Below are 19,891 nucleotides of genomic sequence, written 5' to 3'. Positions count from 1 at the left end.
TGCGTGTATGGGACCCATTGAGCTTCACAGTACAGGATCCGCAGCTGATTTTGCTGCAAACTCGCAGCATGAAAATCAGCTGTGGATCCGGTAGGTGTGAACGCACCCTATAAGCATTTCCCGTAATAAGTATATGTTGGTAATTTGTATAACTTTTGGGGGGCAGTACAATACTTTAATAAAAAAAAAATTCTGGACTACTTTAAAGAATTAACATGTGTTCCACATCCATACCTTCTGTAAAATATGGCATATGGAAATAAGCCCTATGGGGGACATTAAGTCCGGCGTTTTTTACGCCGGACTTATAAATGTCCCCGCATCTCCGGAGATTTATGTAGAGGCGGACTGCCTCTACATAAATCCTGTGCGCGTCGGTGCGCACAGCCGAAAACCTACGCCACCTGAAAGGTATCTTTGTGCGGAAAAAATGATAAATCGCGCGGACTCTGAGTCCGCGCCCCCCGTAACGCCCCCTCCACCCCCCCTCCCCGCCCGCGTACTCGGCGGAAAGTGACGATATGCGAATATTTTATTCGCAAATCGGCCATTTGCGGAAAAAAAATACGCAAATCGGCACTTTCCGCCGAAAATCATCCGTACGCCGGATGATACATGTCGCCCTAAGTGTTTTTTGAGGAAAAAATACGCTGCAGTCAGATGTTAACTAGGAGTCAATAGGAAAATAAGAAATGCCATACTCACATGATATTTTTGTGTTTGCCGGTTTTCAGTGCATTTTCTGGGTTCTGCTAGTGGTGTTTTTCCTATACTGGTCTCCTTTCCTAACAATTCTTCAAAAGAAAAAAAATGGGAAAAAACCACTACATATACTAATAGAGACTAAGATGAAAATTAGTTTTGGGGTGTGTTTTTTTTTTCAGTACAAAAGTAAATGCCATGCAAAATGTGGTTCTAATGAAATCCTTACATAAGGGATTTTTGTCATGAAATAGGTAAAAAACACTTAATTTTGCATTTAATAAAAGAGAAGTGTAAACTACCGATCAGACTGCTGATCTCTCCATTAGAAAGGCCTGTTCTTGTATGTATAATGCAATGTCATACAATGTCATACAGACCTGCATATGATGAGGCTCAGGTCCAGTCCGGACTCCTTGCACACTCCTCAGCTCCTCCCAGCCGACTACAGTCTCCATTTTACTCTTCCTACGTCAAATATCCCTCATATTCACCCCCTTTCCCAGTGTACTGCAGTCATGAGGTAAACACTACAGGCTCAGTGTTCCCGCCTCCTGCCCTGAGGTGATCCCCGCGCGCAGTCACTGGTGCAGCTCCCTCCTTCGGCCACTAGTTGGCGCCGTTTCGTCTGGAGCAGAAATGGTGGAGTCCGCACCCCAGGTGAGAAGATGGCGACTGCTGAGTTCTATGTGGCGTTAGTGAAGGCTTTATGTATATTTACTGGTGTTTATAAGACTCACCTGCTGCATGGAAGAGACCCAGGGCAGGCTGTATACGTTATATATTACAATGTATGTGATATGTGAATATGTGTGGGGACACATCACTGTTTACAAAGTTACCTCATAGTATTGCCTCAGGAGCTAAGTGTATACAGTGCATGAACATGGTGGATGAGGAGAGTATTCATGTGGTGCAGTCACCTCACAGGATATTTCTGCAAATTAGCTGGAAATGTTGGTGAAGTTAGGGCAAAACTGAAGCATTTTTACCTCACTGTGTGAACAGGGTCTGAGGCTGCTAGAAGTCATGGAGAGAAGTCTGATGTATATATTCAGACTTCTGCTGTAAACTTCCCCCATGCCTTGGTCTAAGGCTGCGTTCACACCACATTCGGGCGGTATACCAGCAAAGTGAGATGCCAGCATACACCCCCCCGCTGAAGCACTGTGATGTATGTTTGGCGCACATTGTTAAAAGCACCATTGTCCTTGCTATACATGTGCGTTGCATGTCAGGAATCGCAAAGTGTGTACCCAGGCTTAACCCCTTAAAGACCCGGCCCAAAATGACCCATATGACCGCGCCAATTTTCATTTTTGTGTGTTTGTTTTTTCCTCCTCCCCTTTTAAGAGCTCTAGCTCTTTTATCTTTCTATCTACAGGGCCATGTAAGTTTTTTTTCAGGAATAGTTGTACTTTGTAATGGCGTCTTTCATTCTACCATAACATGTATGACAAATCCCCCAAATTATTATTTATGAAAATAAAAATTGTTGAAATTGGGAAAAAGAATGCAAGATGGTAACTTTTGGGGGGTTCCTGTGTCTACGCTATGCACTATATGGTAACAGTGACATGATACTATTACTCTATAGGTCAGTCCGAACACAACCATATGCAGGTTTACACAGATTCTCTGATGTTTTATTTTATAAAAAATTTTATGAAATCCTTTTTTTTTGCTATTATTAATACAATGGGCCTATTGTGACGCTTATAACGGTTTTAGTTTTTTGCCTAGAGGGCTGTATGGGGTGTAAATTTTTGCACCATGATCTCTAGTTTTTATTAATACCATATTTTTGTAGATCGGACGATTTGATCTTTTTTTTTTTTTCATCTATAATGTAATGTATATCAGTAATCATGTTGCTTTTTTCCCCGCTTTTCATTTACGCCGTTCACCTTACGGGATGATGATTGTTATATTTTAATAGACAATTATGTACGCTACGGTATGCAAAATGTTTATTTCATTAATTTTTATATGTTTTATACTATGGGATAAGGGGGTGATTTACATTTTTATTAAGGGAGGGGCTTTGGGGTATTTTAAAAAATTTTCCTTTTTTTTTTTTTAAATCATTAGGTTGCATACACTGTTCAGTAATATGCCATAGGCATAGCATTGATCAGTGTTATCGGCATTCTGCATATAGAGTCTGCCTCTACAGAGGAAAATAAGAGACCTCCGGCACAATGATCAGGACCCCCGCAGTCACATTGCAGGGGTCCCAATCGGTAAGTGACAGGAGCTGCTCCTGTCACTTACACTTAAAGGGGTAGTGCGGCGCTAAAATATTATTCACAGAATAACACACATTACAAAGTTATACAACTTTGTAATGTATGTTATGTCTGTGAATCGCCCCCTTCCCCGTGTCCCACCCCCCCCACCCGTGTACTCGGAAGTGTTGGTGCGTTATACATTACCTGATCCGTGTCGAGGGCCGTCCGCCATTTTGTGCCAAACGTCATCTTCGGAGGGACGGCAGAGTCGCTGCCGCCCGCCCCCCCTCCGCCGCGTCACAACTGTGCTCAGCCACGATTGGCTGAGCACAGTTATGCTCAGCCAATCGTGGCTGAGCATCGGATGACGCTGCAGAGGGCGGCCGGCATTCGGAACAGTCGGAGCTGTTCGCCGGCCGGCCGAAGAAGACGTCACTGAATGAAGATCGGAGACGGGTGTCGGCACGTGACAGGTATGTATAGCGCACCACACTTCCGGGTACACGGGTGGGGGTGGTGGGACACGGGGAAGGGGGCCATTCACAGACATAACATACATTACAAAGTTGTATAACTTTGTAATGTGTGTTATTCTGTGAATAATTCTTTACCGCCGCACTACCCCTTTAAGCCCCTATTCCACGGGGCGAAGCAGAGGAGCAAACGAGCGCTGTCAGCGCTTGTTTGCTCCTTGTTCCCCGCTCGCTGCCGCAGCTATTCTACGTGTCCGCAGCGAGCGGGTGAGTGCAGGGGGGCCGTAGGGAGCTGTGTGTGTGGGGGGGGGGGGGCTGTCCGGGTGATTGCTAGATCGTCCGGGCAGCCCGTAGAAGATAGTGGTGGTCTGCTGCCGTTGCTCCTATTCAACGGAGCGACGCAAGTAGATAGCTGCTATCACAGTCGCTTGTTTTTCAACATGTTTGAAAAACAAGCAACGCAATGATCAGACGATATGAACGATGTTGGCTGGTCATCGTTCTGTGAAATAGGGCCTTTAAACGGCAGTGCAATTGTGCGTTTGAGGGTCCATTTACACATAAAGATTATCTCACATATTATCTGCAAAAGATCTGACGCCGTAGCCAGGAATGGAATGGATTTGAAGAGAGGTCCTTTATGACCTGATCTCTGTTTATAGTCTTTCTGGCTTTGGCTTCATAACTTTGGCAGTTAATCTGTCAAATAATCTTTCTGTGTAAATGGACCCTAAGGGGTTATTGACAGTCTGCTGCACGACCGGCACAGCCTGTCATTAAGGGTAGCTACACACGTACCGGATCTGCATCGGATTTCACGCTGCAAGTCTGCCTGTATGGGACCCGGCCCCTTTAACCCCCCGCATCCCCGGCCTGCAGCATACATTACCTGCTTGGCGCCGCGGCTGTGTGTGAGGCGCTCGGCTGCCCTCGCTAACCATCAGCCAATCAGTGCGCTGCGGCAGGACAGTGCACTGATTGGCTGACCACCGGGAGATGCTGGGAGGCCCCGAAGCAAGCAGGAGCCTGGAACAGGTGATGTATGCTCCGGGGGTTAAAGGGGCCGGGTTTTATATCCGCAGCGGGATGAAAATTCTGCTGCGGATATGTAACCCCATAGACCATCACAGTACCAGGATCCTCAGCGGATTTTAAAACTGCAGCGCAAGTTCCTTTGCAGATCCAGTACGTATGAAGGCACCCTATCTGTGAAGGCCTGGCTGCTGATTGCAGCAGGCCCCCAACTGCTCCGAAGCACAGTGCGCTTCATAGCAGATTAGACACCCAGGGCATACATGGTGACAGGAGGCCAGGGCTCAAATGTACGCCCTAGGTCTTCTAGGGGTTAAAGGGGTACTCCGGTAAAAAAGTATATATATTTTTAATCAACTAGTTTCAGAAAGTTACATAGGTTTTTAATTTACTTCTATTTAAAACTCAATCTTTCCCATACTTATTCGATGCTGTATGTCTTGCAGCCAGTGGTGTATTCTTTCCAGTCTGACACAGTGCTCTCTGCTGCCACCTCTGTCCATGTCAGGAACTGACCAGAGCAGTAGAGGTTTTCTATGGGGATTTGCTACTGCTCCAGACAGTTCCTGACATGGACAGAGGTGGCAGCAGAGAACACTGTGTCAGACTGGAAATAATACACCACTTCTATACAGGACATACAGCAGCTGATAAGTGCTGGAAGACTGGAGATTTTTTTCAATAGAAGTATATATTAGAAATCTCTAACTTTATGAAAGTTTGAAGAAAAATATTTTTGCCGGAGTATCCCTTTAAAAGGGTATTCCCGTCTCTCTAAAACAATGCATGTTTTCCTCTCTGTCCTGTTTGTTTCATCCAGGAAGCCAAAAACAGCCAAGCTGGCAATGGCATTTGTGTAACTCAACTTTAATGTAATTGTGCAAACCACGTAGCTTCAGGGCATCAAACAGAGAGGGACGTTTTTTGCCATGAGGAGAAATGAGTTTATTACTGGGGCGGCATGTTCCATGGAGTGGCCATAAATTATACTGTCTGCTACACACCACTGACTTCATTGACCCCATGACCTGCAAATGATAGCTGGACACAGACCTAGAATGCATGGAAGTCAGGACTGCAAACAGTCACTACACTACAAGTGACCGCTACCCCTATATATGGAGCACAAGGTGTAATGGTAGTATGACCATGAATCAGATCACCACGAGTAGTCACAGGGTGTTTTATTGTGGAGCTGGATTGTGTGTGTGTGTGTGCACTTATTATTATAAGTTGCAAGTTTTCTGCACACACGCCCTACTTATAATTTTTAATTTAAGGGGCATTTCAAGTTTCAGCTCAGCAGGGCTCCAGACTAAAAAATTTACCTGGGAGCCATTGGCTCCTAACCTGAAAAATTTAGGCGCCAAATAGAATATTTGGTCGCCAACATTTTAAACCATGTAAAATTAATGTTACGTTAAATGGGACTTACTGTGTGCAGAGGCCACGGCAGCATCCTCCTCCTCCTTTAGATCCTTTCTTTTCTTAGTTTGAAAATGTTCAACATGGAAACTTGCAACTTGACAACCATATACAGTCTGACTCAGTACTTCAGCTTCACTTGGCTTGCTTTTTAATGAGGCTTACTCTTCTGAACTTGAACTTAAAGGGAACCTGTCGACCCTCGTGCCGGGGTGACAGGCTCCCAACCCCCCGTTAGAGCCTTCTATACTCACCTCATCGCGTCAGGTCACGGAGATCTCAGCCGCTGCAGCCCGGCGTGCACACTGAGAGATGAGTCCAACGCTCATAGAGAATGACGGGAGAGTCCAGCGCTCCGTCATTCTCTATGAGCGTTGGACTCATCTCTCAGTGTGCGCGCCGGGCTGCAGCGGCTGAGATCTCCGTGACCCGACCATCTTCAGAAGTGGGACCCGGCGCGATGAGGTGAGTATAGGGGGTTCTATTGGGGGGTTGGGAGCCTGTCACCCCGTCACCGGGGGTGACAGGTTCCCTTTAAAAGCTTGCAACAGTCTATACATACTGAGCTAGACTTATGACTGCAGCCATAGTGACCCCCCACAAGATGTGTATATAGATAGATATATCTCTCACCTAGTGACTAATGCAAGTGACCCCCTACAATACAGACACCTGAGGGGCCCTGATAATAATAATTGTGCATATATCTATCTCCCAGTGTCTGCAGCCAGTTTGCCCTACACTTATAGATGGCCCCCTCCCCTTATAGATGACCCGCTCCTTTTATAGATGACCCCCTCTACCCCCATTATAGATGCCCCCTCCTCCCCCCATTATAGATGCCCCCTCTCCCCCCCATTATAGATGCCCCCTCTTCTCCCCCCCTTATAGATACCTCCTCCCCCCCATTATAGATGCCCCCTCCTCCCCCCCATTATAGATGCCCCCTCCTCCCCCCCATTATAGATGCCCCCTCTTCTCCCCCTCCCCTTATAGATAGCCCCCTCTCCCCCCCTTGAAGATGGCCCCTCTTCTCCCCCCATTATAGATGCCTTCTCTTCCCCCCATTATAGATGCCCCCCCCCCCCCCTTTCCTCTATGCTAAGCAGTATTTAAAAAAAACAAACACACAAACTCACCTGACAACCCGCTCCCCCGGCGATCCTCTTCTTCTTCGGACGCTGTCCCCGGCTGATGCGCGGCTGCCGGGGGTGTCCCGTCCTATCCCCGGCAGCGCGGCGCATCAGTGAGCTCCCTGTACGCCGGGGCTGTGACTTCTGACACAGGAAGCGTCTCTGACGTGCGCTTCCTGTGCCGGAAGTCAGGGCCCCAGGCAGCTCACTGATGCGCGGCGCTGCCGGGGATAGGATGGGACACCCCCGTCAGCCGCTCATCAGTCGGGGACCCGGACTTAAAGAAACAGCACGCCGCAGCCGGGGCCAGTCGCAAATGGCGCCCAGATTAATAAATCTGGGCGCCATTTGCAAAATATCAGTCGCATTGGCGACCATTTTGGTCGCCATCTGGAACCCTGAGCTCAGGCAGCAGAAAATCTAGAATCGGTCCTGCATAGGGACATGCTCCAACTGATTGGAGTCTATGGAGCCCGACTGATTTCCCTGACACAGAGTGGGTTGCGTAGTGAACTGCAGCACAGTCCTCTCCTTTCTTGTTGTCATAATTGTTATGGGTCCAAACACTCAATCCCGGAGCAATCAAAACTTTTGACACGTCAACATTTTTTTATGATGGCATTGCTGCTTAAAATCTTCACACTACTGTACTTCACGGCTGTGTCAGTACAGTAGTGCGAGGAAATAAACTGTTGGAGCCTGATGCAGTGAGCTCTGTATTCTGGTGTGTAGCACATTGTCTGTGCATGGACCATATTCACGGAATGTGTTAATGACCCCTGAATGTGGGATTGTATATGGAAGCATTTTAGACTGTGGGATTGTACTAGAAACAAATCCACATGAATATGGGAGGATGCTGCAGACATGCAGTATTCTCATTCTCAGGGGCATAGATAGGGTTCATGGGGCCCCATAGCAAAAAAACTGTATGTGGCCCCATGAATCCTATATGCTACCACACCCAGCCCTTGGCATTATCTTGTTCTCCTGGCTCCCCAATGAGCGACATCATTCGTGCGCCGGGGACCCAAGGGAACGACTGGTGGCTGTCTTGGGGGAGGTCAGTTTGGGACGTTGGCTGTCCAGGGTGGAGGGGTGCTGGTGAGAGCAGTACCATGGAGGTAGATCACACTTTGCTTGCCGGGGCGGGTCCCAGGCCCCCCTACCAGCTGTGTGGTCTGCCTCCATTGTAGCTACAGCAGTGCTCATTTTGTTGTTGAAATGCACAGTAGTGAAATCCACACTAAATTCCACTTCCAGTTGTTGCAGATTTGCAGCCTGCAGGTGCAGAAAGGTGAGAGCGTGCTCCTCCTAAGCATGGCCACATAGTCATGTAACAGAACAGAACTTCCATCTCCGCCTAAGACAAAGTAATTAGAACATAAGTGAATTCCACAGAGTTCAGAAATACAGTAGCTGAGTTCTTGAAAACATGTTATTATTAATTAAAGATTGAGAATGCGGGAGAGAGGGGGAAATACTGACTGCTCTGCTTTTTTTTTTTCTTGTGTTTCAGAGTAGTTTCTTACCATGTGTCTCTCTGTGCTAAATTTTTCAGTGTTTTTAACATCAGACTGATGTTACGTATAATTACTAACTTTGCACCAAAATTATATTTGACATGGCTTGTGAGGCAAATTAGAGCATTACAGAGTGTGCAAATCCACCTGGGAAGAGGAGCCAAGGCAGACGAGACAGTGCAGAGGAAAAGTAATTTGAATATTACATGTGCCCTCCTGAAATTGCCAAAATCATTTAAATTGCTAGAACGGATATTTTCTCTAATTAAACATGTGTATTGGAGGGTTCATAATAGTGTTTTATGGAAGGCGGAGGACCCATTTTATTTTCTAAATTAATCTATAGATGGCTCCATACCACAGGGGTCACTGCAGACCTAATTAAAGAACAAATGTCCAAAGGTCTTGTGCTAAGTTGTTTATAAGTAGCTTGTGTAATTCTTGTCCATAACCCTTTCTTGTGCATGAATGACTGCTGGCGACTTGGAGCTGCTGAATGGGAGGTTAGCGCATGTGGGATGCTCAGAAGACAACTGCTGTTTTTGGGAATATTGTTATAACGTTATTTTATGGACAGACTAGCGTCTACAGTGAGCGAGACAGCTGCAGAATTCATAAAGTCTAGGTGTGACTGCAGTCATATACAAAAACTCTGCACTGCCTTCCAATTTGAAGTTCATTGGTAAATTCACACTGGGTAGCATCCTTATACAAGAATACACCATGAAATGAATGGCAAAACAACTAAGAAAAATGCATAGTGTGAATATACAGAGCATGTTCCTATCAAAAACAATGGGACAAAAATTACAAGCAATTTTCTTAGATTCTAAAAAATACTCATATTGATTCCCGATGAACCTCTTTTTGCATCTATTTATCTGCAGCAGATTTGATGGTCTAGAATTGATTTGCTTGGAATCTGCAGCTTCAAATCTGCGCCATCAAATCTGCTGCAGATCCTGTACGTGTGAACGCACCCTTAGGCTATGTTCACATTACGTGAACATCCGGCCGTTCCGTGACCCCCTGACTTAAGTACCGGCCGGGTGATCTTTACGGCCGCGGAGCTCTGATCCGGGCGCATCAGCGTGCGCCCGGATCAAAGCTTCCCATAGCCCACAGTGAAGCACGCGGCCGGAGACACTCGCTTCACTGTGTGAACTGACAGGTCTTTCTGCGGCTGGAATTCACTGAATTCCCTGATCCCGGCCGGAGCGCATACGATGTGTGTACGCTCTGGCCAGGATCCCATTTGCAAATAAGGCATTGTTCCACACCGCAAAACTACAGCCATAGTTCTGCGGCGAGAACTACGGCCGTAGTTTTACGTAGTGTGAACATAGCCTTAGGAGGAACTCAAGCCAACTCCTGCCATTTCCAGGTAGGGACATAAGGGAACATAATAAAGAAGCTCTACTTACCTGTCAATGTGCCCCAACAGTGTCGCGTCACACGCTCACTGACCACCGCTGGAACTCATTGTCCCCTGGGTGGTGACAACAACAGAACCTGGAGGAGAGTACCCAACCTGGCTGATGGATCGCTCGTTGAGCCGTTGTCCATTCGATGAGCAGGTGATCCAGGAGGCCAGGGGTCAGAGATTGGTAAGACGACAGTTCAGGGCCACGGGGACAGATAACCAGATCTTTTTTGCTATGTCCCCCCTGCCCCTGCCTGCAGCCAAATTGTCATGTTGGCCACAGTTCAATCTGTCAACTCCAATTCATCCATTCCAAATTTCTGACTCTGCTAGTTAGCTGCTAAGTCAAGGAGACACTTGGTACCTTTCATATATCTGTCTGTTTTTCCATAAGGTAGAAAAATTATTTTATTCTCCTGTGCAAAGTAGCGGACTGACATGCTACAGTGCATCAGCTCCCCCCTCATGTCTAATGCAATAATTCTGTGAACCCTATTGCTTATGGGGCTCCAAAGCAGATGGAAGGTCACTGCACCTCTGCTAACAAGGTTACATTATAAAAAAAATTGTAATGCCAGTATTGGAATTGGACCTCAACTAATTGGTAAAAGGCTGTCTTCTCAGATGAGTCACATCTTGTTTGGATATTGGTGAATCATGGGAAGGAACATAGAACTAACACCTTGCATCCATTGCTGGAAGAATACAAGCTGGTGAGGGCAGAGCTATCTTCTCGGGAATGGCATTCTTTGGGCCAATCGCCCATGTGGAAGTAGCTCTCAGGTTTAGGTTTGAATCCATTCTTGCAAATCACTTACACCCCTACATGCTGGTTTTATTCCCTAGGATGGTTGGGATCTTCTAGCAAGACTACAAATTGGCATTGGTTCGAAGAGCATGACCAAGACTTCCTAGTAGTACCCAGGCTCTGCAGCCCGCATGGCTCCAGATACCTGTGAAACCCTACCAGGACCTTATTGAGTTACTCCCAGTCTGTCTAACTGGAAGCAAAAATTATTAGAGATGAGCGAACCCACCGAAGGTTTGAGTTTGCACAAACCCTAACAATTGATATTTGGATCCTGCTGCCTGGAGAAGGTGGTTTCAACCCGAGGACTGCCTGAAAAACATGGATACAGCCTACGAGCTTATGCTTATCTCTAAAAATAATACTTTTTTGGCCCCTGCTGGATTAGAGGGGTCCATGGATACACCTTTGCCGCATGCATTGGGAGCTTCTATGATGCATACCGCAAAAGTGCATCCGAAACATGCTGTGCAACTAACCTTAGTCCATATACAATGAGTTAAATTCTTTAAATAATGGAATCTGAGCCCTTCTGGTTCTTGACTTAATGCACAGACTTGTCAGACATATCTTCTTTACACTTATTTGCAGTGTAATTTTGGCACTAGCTGCTTACTGAATTGCCTCATCTACAAGATTTTGTCCCAGGCCTTTAACTGCATTTCCCATATCAAAGTGCGCTGTCTTTATCACTAGGTCACTCCATTTGGTAAGTACTCTGACATGTAAGTGGTAATTTCTTAATAGGTTTTGATTCCGCCTGCAGCAATCCACACTAGTTGTTTTAGTGCCTCATTAACATTTGATGTGATGACGAATTCCCTAATTGTTAATAACTGCTGATGCAGAGATATTTTTTTTAAGCTTGAAACCCACTCATTGCTATAAGTATCATATGTCAATAGCCTAAAAAGGTCTGGATCTAATAGTAAAGCATATACTATTGTCATTTCCAGACCTTAATATAAGAAAGGTTGCTATATTTCAGTTGGGTGAGTACAGCTCCCGTTTAAGCACCTTGTCAATTATTAATTTATGCAAACAAATGTATCTTTTGTGAATCATAGCTGGTATTGGAAATACGCACACATCCTCTAGAAAAGACAAATATGAAAAAAATAAAAAGGTATTCAAAATTTACCAGCTAGCCAGCCCGCCTCCAGTGCTTCAGCCCGGGCCGGTGCTTGGTAATAGACGCGGTTCAAAAAACGGACTGTGGCCCCAGCTTCCCTGCAACGGCGCTGTTCTATTCAAATGCAACATTTAAGGCAAATGTACCTGGTAGTACATTCACTTTAAAAGTAAGCTGATCACATGTTGTATAACAGGACAATAGGTGTTGATCTGCTTTGCTAACCAACCTATTTGGCTGTGAGCCAAGCTCATGACTGGGCTCTTAAAGGGAATCTGTCAGCTGCAATTCACATGCCAAACTGCTGATACTGTTAGATAGCTGTTAGGTCAAGGAAACACACAATACCATTCATATATTCATCTGTGCTTCCAGAACGTAGAAAATTGCTTTATTTTTATATAAGTCATCCCTGACCCTGCTTTGGACTCAGCTTCGAGATGTCAATCAAGGAGGGAGAGAGGAGACATTCCAGCTTGCAGCTATTCAGAAGCTTGGGGAACCCCTCTTTGACTCTTTCTACCAGAGAATTAAAGTTTTCTACATTCTGGAAGCACAGATGGATGCATAACATGAAAGGTACCACGTGTCTTCTTGACCTAACAGTTTCAGAAGTTTGGAACTAAAGCTAAAAGATTCCCCTTAAGCTACCCACAAACTTTATACTTAAGACATTATAAGTTGTATGGGGGGCTTCCGACTCTTTGAAAATCAATAACTGCCAGACCCTTTTGTCCTCTGAGGGATATGCTAGTGTCAGAGCTGTCCGTACTTCATATGACACTTGAGAAAGGGATCGGTGCGATCCTGAAACGTGTTGTAGTTTTTTAATTTTTTGTACTTGCTTTTTTTTCCTGGACCTGCGCCCGTTGGACCCAGTTGTGGATCGGAGGATTCTGTTGTTGTGACTTGAGGTCATGACTTTATACTGGGAAATTTTAGAATATCAGCTCTGTTGTATGTAAGAAAAAATGAAGGAGTTTTATCCGTCTTGTGATGCTGCTGTATTTCTTAAACAGTCGAGTCTGGGAAAGAATAAAGAATTGTTGAAAGTTGTCTTTTTTTTTTCTCTCCTTGTGTTTTAACCACATTGATCGGTAATGCACATGTTCTACCAGCGACAAGGGATTTATCCTACAATCCACTCCTCTAAGGTTTGCTTCATCATTCTTGTGGTTTTCATCTTCTTACATCTCCATTTTTATAATGGAATAATTACTAACCTTACTGGGAATTAATCATTTGCTCCGTAAAGCAAGTAATAGACAGTATTAAAGCTATTCAGAGGAATTACATGAAGCAGCTGTTATGTTTAAAAATCAAAAAGAGTTTTATTTTTTTTTTACACCCTCAAAGGAGAAGTCACGCATGTTTTAAATTAGCAATAATAGAGTATAATAGGTTTATATGGTATTTTTTTGTTCATCTTGCACCTCTTCATCATCTCGATATTACTAACGTCCAAAAGAAGGCCAAATACAAATTGTCTGGTTAAATAACTATGTTTTGCGTAAAATGAAGTGTGATGATATGAAACACCAATATTCACTTCGGGAGGAAAAAAATAGAAGAGTAACTCCACTTCTGTCAGGACAAACAGCAGCTGATAAGTACTGGAAAGTTGTTGTTTTTTTAAAGTAGAAGTCATTAACAAATCTGTATACCTTTCTGACACCAGTTCATCTGAAAACATTTATTTCTCTGGGATACCCCTTTAGGCTATGGTCACATGTAGTATGAGACCGGCCATTCCGTGACCCAGCCGGGTCACGGAATGGCCGGTCTCAGAAAAGATCTTCCCGGCCGGCAATGATCTTTAGCGCCGCTGAGTTCTGATGCGGGCGCATTAGTGCGCGCCAGCATCAGAACTCCCCACAGCAACACAGTGGAGTGTGCGGCCGGAGCCGCTTGCTCCATTGTTTGCACTGACAAGGTTTTCTGCAGCCGCAGAAAACTGACATGTCAGTTTTCTACGGCGCCACTAGGGATCCCGGCCGGAGTGTATACTATGTGTATACACTCTGTCTGGGATTCCTTCAGCCTGCAGCACTATGTAAGTACCACAGAAATCACAGCCGTTGTAACAACGGCCGTGATTTCTGCGGAGCTTACGTAGTGTGAACATAGCCCTAAGTTGTTTCCTGAATTTTCTGAATAGCCATTATTAAAACATTTGTACTATTTTGCTGCTGTTCAGATAAAGGAAAAAATCCATCGTGTGGAAATAGCAAGGTTGGGTGGGGGTTACATAGCAGCTAGTGTTAAGTGAACTACATTCTCTTAACCTGCACTCAGAATTTTACTCCCGGTGGCTGGGGAAGATGGATGCCGCCCTAAGGAGTCCTGGAAAACATGAATGCAGCCGTAGGCAAGTTCTTCAAGTCCACTCAATACTAATAGCAGCTCAAAGAGTGGAAGGGAAGGAGAAAATCTTTGGAGGGCAGCTCACATGGGCTGTAGATTGGGAGGGGAGCAAACAAAAGGTAGTTTGCAGGGGAGAAACACATGGGCTGTAGATTGGGAGGGGAGCAAACAAAAGGTAGTTTGCAGGGGAGAAACACATGGGCTGTGTACTAGTGTGGTAAGAAAGCAGAACTCACAGCAAACTGTAGAAGCTGGATTTATTCTGTGGATATAATGCGGTAGATTTACTTAATATAAATAAATAGCTAAAATTAAGAGTATTTACCTAAGTAAGTGTGAACATATCCTGAAGAGTTTCTGCACCATCTATATCATAAAAATGAAAGTCTGTCTGTCTGTCTGTCTGTATAGACTTCCAAATGCCTGAACCGTTTGACCCCAAATTTGGCACACAGATACATTGGGTACCCGGGAAGGTTTTAGCGAAGGTCCCGTCCCCGCCAGATGTACAGGAGGGGAGGAGGAGGGGGAAGAGCGGCGCCCCATAGAGATGAATTGGAAAATCTCCACACTGCACACACATAATTAGCTGCAGCTGTCCAGAGAAAACAGCAGTTGAGAGCCTTAGCAACCAATAGGATGACTGCTTTCATTTTCACAGGGAGTTGTGGTTGCTAGGGCAGCTGCCTCACAATAGATCCACAGAAATAAGTGGTAGACCCCCTACTCCATCTATACAGTATATGTATACAGGACCCCCTACTCCACACTGCCATACCAGACCTGACCAATACCACCATACTGTGACTGGATAACACCTCCATACCAGACCTGACCAATACCGCCACACTGTGACTGGATAACACCTCCATACCAGACCTGACCAATACCGCCATACTGTGACTAGATAACACTGCCACACCAGACCTGACCAATAACGCCATACTGTGACTGGATAACACTGTCATACCAGACCTGACCAATATCACCATACTGTGACTCGATAACACCACCAGACCTGACCAATACCCCCATACTGTGACTGGATAACACTGCCATACCAGATCTGATCAATACCACCATACTGTGACTGAATAACACTGCCTTACCAGACCTGACCAATACCACCATACTGTGACTGGATAACACCGCCATACCACACCTGACCAATACCGCCATACTGTGACTGGATAACACTGCCATACTAGACCTGACCAATACCACCATACTGTGACTGGATAACACTGCCACAGCACCTCCACCAACTCTATACTAAGGTATACAGAACCCCAAACTATACACTACAGGTATTCAGGACCCCAAAACTATACACTACAGGTATACAGGAACTCCACCAACTATATACTACAGGTATACAGGACCCTCAAACTATACACTACAGGTATACAGGACCCCCAAACTATATACTTCAGGTATACAAGACCTCCACCAACTCTATACTACAGGTATACAGTACCTCCACCAACTCTATACTACAGGTATACAGGACCCCCTATACACACTGACACTTTATACCCGGGCAGCGCCGGGTACATTTTCTAGTAACAAATACAAACCAAGAATGAAAAAATGCTTTCTTTATAGAGGTCATCTGGTAACCGGTAATGTCCTATCTGTTTCACTCCCCACTGCTCCCCTTTTCTCCCCCTGGCTATCTCAGATGTCTACCTTTCAAGAGGTGAGGGGGGCAGGTGGCTGTCTGCAGATGAAGCCACGCTCGCATGCAATGTCCAATAGCTGCCCAATACCACTGCGACTCCTGTAACTTTGGGCAGTTACTAAACATCACCTTAGGGCCCATTACACAGGACAATTATTGTGTATTCAATGGTGAAATTGAGTAAACGATCATAGTAACAATCATAATCACAATTGTTAGGGTGCGTATACACAGAGAGATTTATCTGACAGATTTTTTACGCCAAAGCCAGAAATGGATTTGAAAAGAGAAGAAATCTCAGTCTTCCCTTTATGACCTGTTCTATGACCTTAGTAAAAGAAAATGGTAGTGGTAGTGTTCACTAACATGTACTATTACTTTTTGTTTTTAGTTTATACATATAACCCAAATTTCATAACTATCACTCATTGTCTCTAGAAGGAAGACATTGTCAATATGGGAAATGCCATTGCTGAAAATATGGAGACCTCTGCATACTGTACCATACTGATGTGCCGTGCACTGGAGATACGGCAGAAGCGGTAATGGTAAGATATTTTTCTTGTCATATCAATAAGTGTGTTGGAATATCTAATTAGATTTTTTTTTCCATAAAAAATAAATAAATTAAACATATGAAGCAAACTACTCTGCATTCCAGAAAAGGTGCGTTCACACATGGCAGATATCCTGCAGATTTTCCACAGTGGTATTACAGTAACAGCAAAGTAGATGGGGATTTGTAGAAATCTCCTCCACACACTATGAAAAAGAATCAGCACAGAATTAAAATATAAACTAGCAACAAGTAGAAAATTGTTGAGCATTTTGCTATGGAATATTTATCTATCTATTTATCTACCGTCTGAATGTTTGCTGTTACAGCAATAATATAGAACTCCTTCTGAAAAAGTTATTATGACTGAAAAAATGGGAGTTTTTTTTTTAAAAATAGCTTTTATTAAATTACGTTAAAAAATTTTTTTCACACTCTATGTTAACGCAGCCATCACCAGAGCACCAAAGGTTTCACTAATTATATATTTACAGTTCATAAATGTTCATAGCACCAATATTGCACTTAATAGTTATTGCACATCTTATTCTTCTGATAGTTGTATAGCTGTGACCTGGAATTGTTCACACAGCTATTTGTAAGCTTCAATTCATATATGAGTATTGGCTATGTGTAGACGTCAGTTCACACTGATGCATGCGTTTTATTCCATTATTCATGCGTTTTATTTTTTATTTGCACTTAGCCCTTATGCACAATACCATCAAATATTGGTTAGAACTTGCACATGTCCCATAGATCTTATTGCACTGTTGGAGGTAGCACCATTTGATTATTGCACATTGTTATTGCACTATTTGCTTCTCCATTACACAGTTAATACACATGATAAGGCACTTCCCTTAGTCCTGTTGATGATCAAGATCGTCCTTTTTGGAAGTTACCCATCAGCAGGAGTAGTGGCCCTACGCGTTTCATCTGCGGTAATTCCTCAGGGGCCAGTCCGCATCTTGGTGGTTATGAACTGTAAATATATAATTAGTGAAACCTTTGGTGCTCTGGTGATGGCTGCGTTAACATAGAGTGTGAAAAAAAATTTTTAACGTAATTTAATAAAAGCTATTTAAAAAAAAAAAAAAAAAAAAACTCAATTTTTTCAGTCATAATATCTATTTATCTATCCATCGCCAGATTTCCTAAAGTAACTTGGTGTATTTGTGCGACTTACAAGTTTGTGCACCAAACCTAACCCTTGTTTCTGACCAACTTTTTGTTTTCCCCACCGGTGAGCTTGTTCTTTATGAAAAATTATTATTTTTTCTCTAGGTTCATTTTAAGCGAATGTACCATCAGTACATTCCCTTTAGGTTTTGCACATGGATAGAACAGAGCCGGCATGGGGAAGCTGGTACTGCAGTCCTTATTTTGAGCCGCGGCCTGATTCCCGTGTATGGCGCTGTTTTATTCCCGGGTGAAGCACTGGAGCCATCCCGACCTGACCCCAGTGGGAGGAAACCCCCGCCCCTCTATGACCCGGCTCCACTAGAATCATAAAGGGGCAGGGGTTTCCTCACAGTGCTTCACCCCTTTCTGGTGCCCAGAAATAGAATACCGTTGTATGGGGTGTGGTTCAAAAAAAGGACCACAGTACCGACTTCCCCACACCTGTGCTGTTCTATTCATGTGCAAAACTTAGAGCAAATGTACTTATGGTGCATTCACATTAAGTGGAAACTACACTCAACAAAAAAGGGTAAATAAAATTCCAGCTTTGTCTACATCAAGTAAGGGTCTTTTAAGTGTTTTTAAAGGGCCAGTGCCAAAACTTTATGTGGAGCCATAGGCGAGACCATAATGCATGGTCTATGATTATGGGGGACCGACTGTAGAGCATCTCTCTCTAGTCTTTGGCACTGATGTGGAGTCCAGGACTGTGCTTTGCTGCAATTTGACTGTGACCATATTCCTTATTCTATGTTATATTTGATTGTAATGAGACTGGAAAAAAGCACTGATGATAAAAATTCTATAGAATAGTGACCAGCTTTGCCTTGTCTAGGATATTGTTACTCTTGAAAAGATAGTTACGTCCCTGGACTTGGCAGCCTTTAATCACAAGCATGAAGTCTGGAGGTGATTGAATGTCCTGACCTTGAACTCCGCATAATTCTATGTAATGTATTTCCTGCCATATTTTAAATATAGAAATACCATGAGAGTAAAGGCTTAAGAGAAACACTTGTGTTTTTAACTAGGTATATAGTGATCTGCCATAACATGAAAACCAAAGGAAGTGAATCACATTAAGTATCTCATGACAATTGTTAAGGACTGGTGTGTATATATATATATATATATATATATATATATATATATATATCCCTGAAATCTCAGGGCATCTTTAAGCTGCAATCACACACAGCAGTTTTCTAGGAAAAACCGATACTGCAGGTTTTGGTGCCCAGATCAGAAGTGGATCCAACAGGAAAGAAACGGACAAGGCCTTCCTTTATATTTTCCATCCCATTTAAACTCTTTTCTGGCTTTGGCACAAAACCTGCAGTGGCGGTTTTCCAACTTCCAGCCTTGTGGAGCAGTTAGGGCCTACTAAAGCTGCTGGAGGACAGCTGGTGAACTGGCAACAGGGTCATGGGTGCCCAAGACCCATTGATGTGTGGGGGAGTGAGGCCACCTTTCTGGTCTGGTCCCGCAGGAGAGAACCTGTAGCTGAAAAGGTTACTGCTGGCTATAATAGAACGGTTTCAGAACACACAGTACATTGCTGCTTCTTTTGTATGGGGCTGCATAGCCATCTACTTGTTAGAGTGCCCATGCTGACCCTGGTCAGATATGCTGACAATTTGCATATGAGCATCACAACTGGGCCATGAAGCAGAAGAAGGAGGTGGCTTGGTCTGATGTGAACAGCTGTGTGTGTCACTTACCTGGGGAAGAGATGGCACCAGGATGCACTATGGGAAGAAGACAAGATGGCGGGGGGCAGTGGATGTGACACCGACCACTTACCTAACCACTGTGCACACCGGGCCACCCCTTTCATGGTAGCAGGACCCCCTAATGGCAGCGAATAATGTCCCCGGGGCCACACTGCAGACATTGTTCACGAATAAGGAACATGAGGAAGAGATCAAGGTGGTGACTCTAATCCCATCCATGGAGGACACACCTCACGGCCCAATGTCTTTGTGACAAGTACCACAGGGTTCTTTCAGTGGTCTATAGCAGTAGTCAGCTGATTTGGCAGCACTAGGCAGACCGACACTCTATTAGGCTGCCGGTAGTTTTAACGGTCAGTTTGCATTTTGTTATTACATATTATTCCATTTGCAGACGTTACCTTTCAGAATATAGAACATAAGCAAAGCATTGACAATAACCCTGTGTCAGTATAATGAAAAAAATATTTATCTCATACTTAATTCATAA

General features: G+C 44.3%; 1 protein-coding gene across 1 annotated transcript in view; it reads left to right on the top strand.

Annotated features, from left to right (window-relative positions):
* The first annotated feature begins 1,272 nt into the window (after positions 1–1,272).
* Positions 1,273–19,891, top strand: part of CASZ1 (castor zinc finger 1) — a 423,312-nt gene continuing 404,693 nt past the window's right edge. Inside the window, exons 1-2 of the mRNA XM_069948108.1 lie at positions 1,273–1,362; positions 16,366–16,475. The gene's annotated coding sequence lies outside the window, so the exon portion shown is untranslated. The remainder of the gene's footprint in view (positions 1,363–16,365; positions 16,476–19,891) is intronic.

This window comes from Dendropsophus ebraccatus, chromosome 12 (assembly GCF_027789765.1).
Source record: "Dendropsophus ebraccatus isolate aDenEbr1 chromosome 12, aDenEbr1.pat, whole genome shotgun sequence".
In the NCBI taxonomy this organism is placed as follows: Eukaryota; Metazoa; Chordata; class Amphibia; order Anura; family Hylidae; genus Dendropsophus; species Dendropsophus ebraccatus.
The sequence above is the reverse complement of the archived record's forward strand: the minus strand, read 5'-3'. Positions and strand labels throughout refer to the sequence as shown.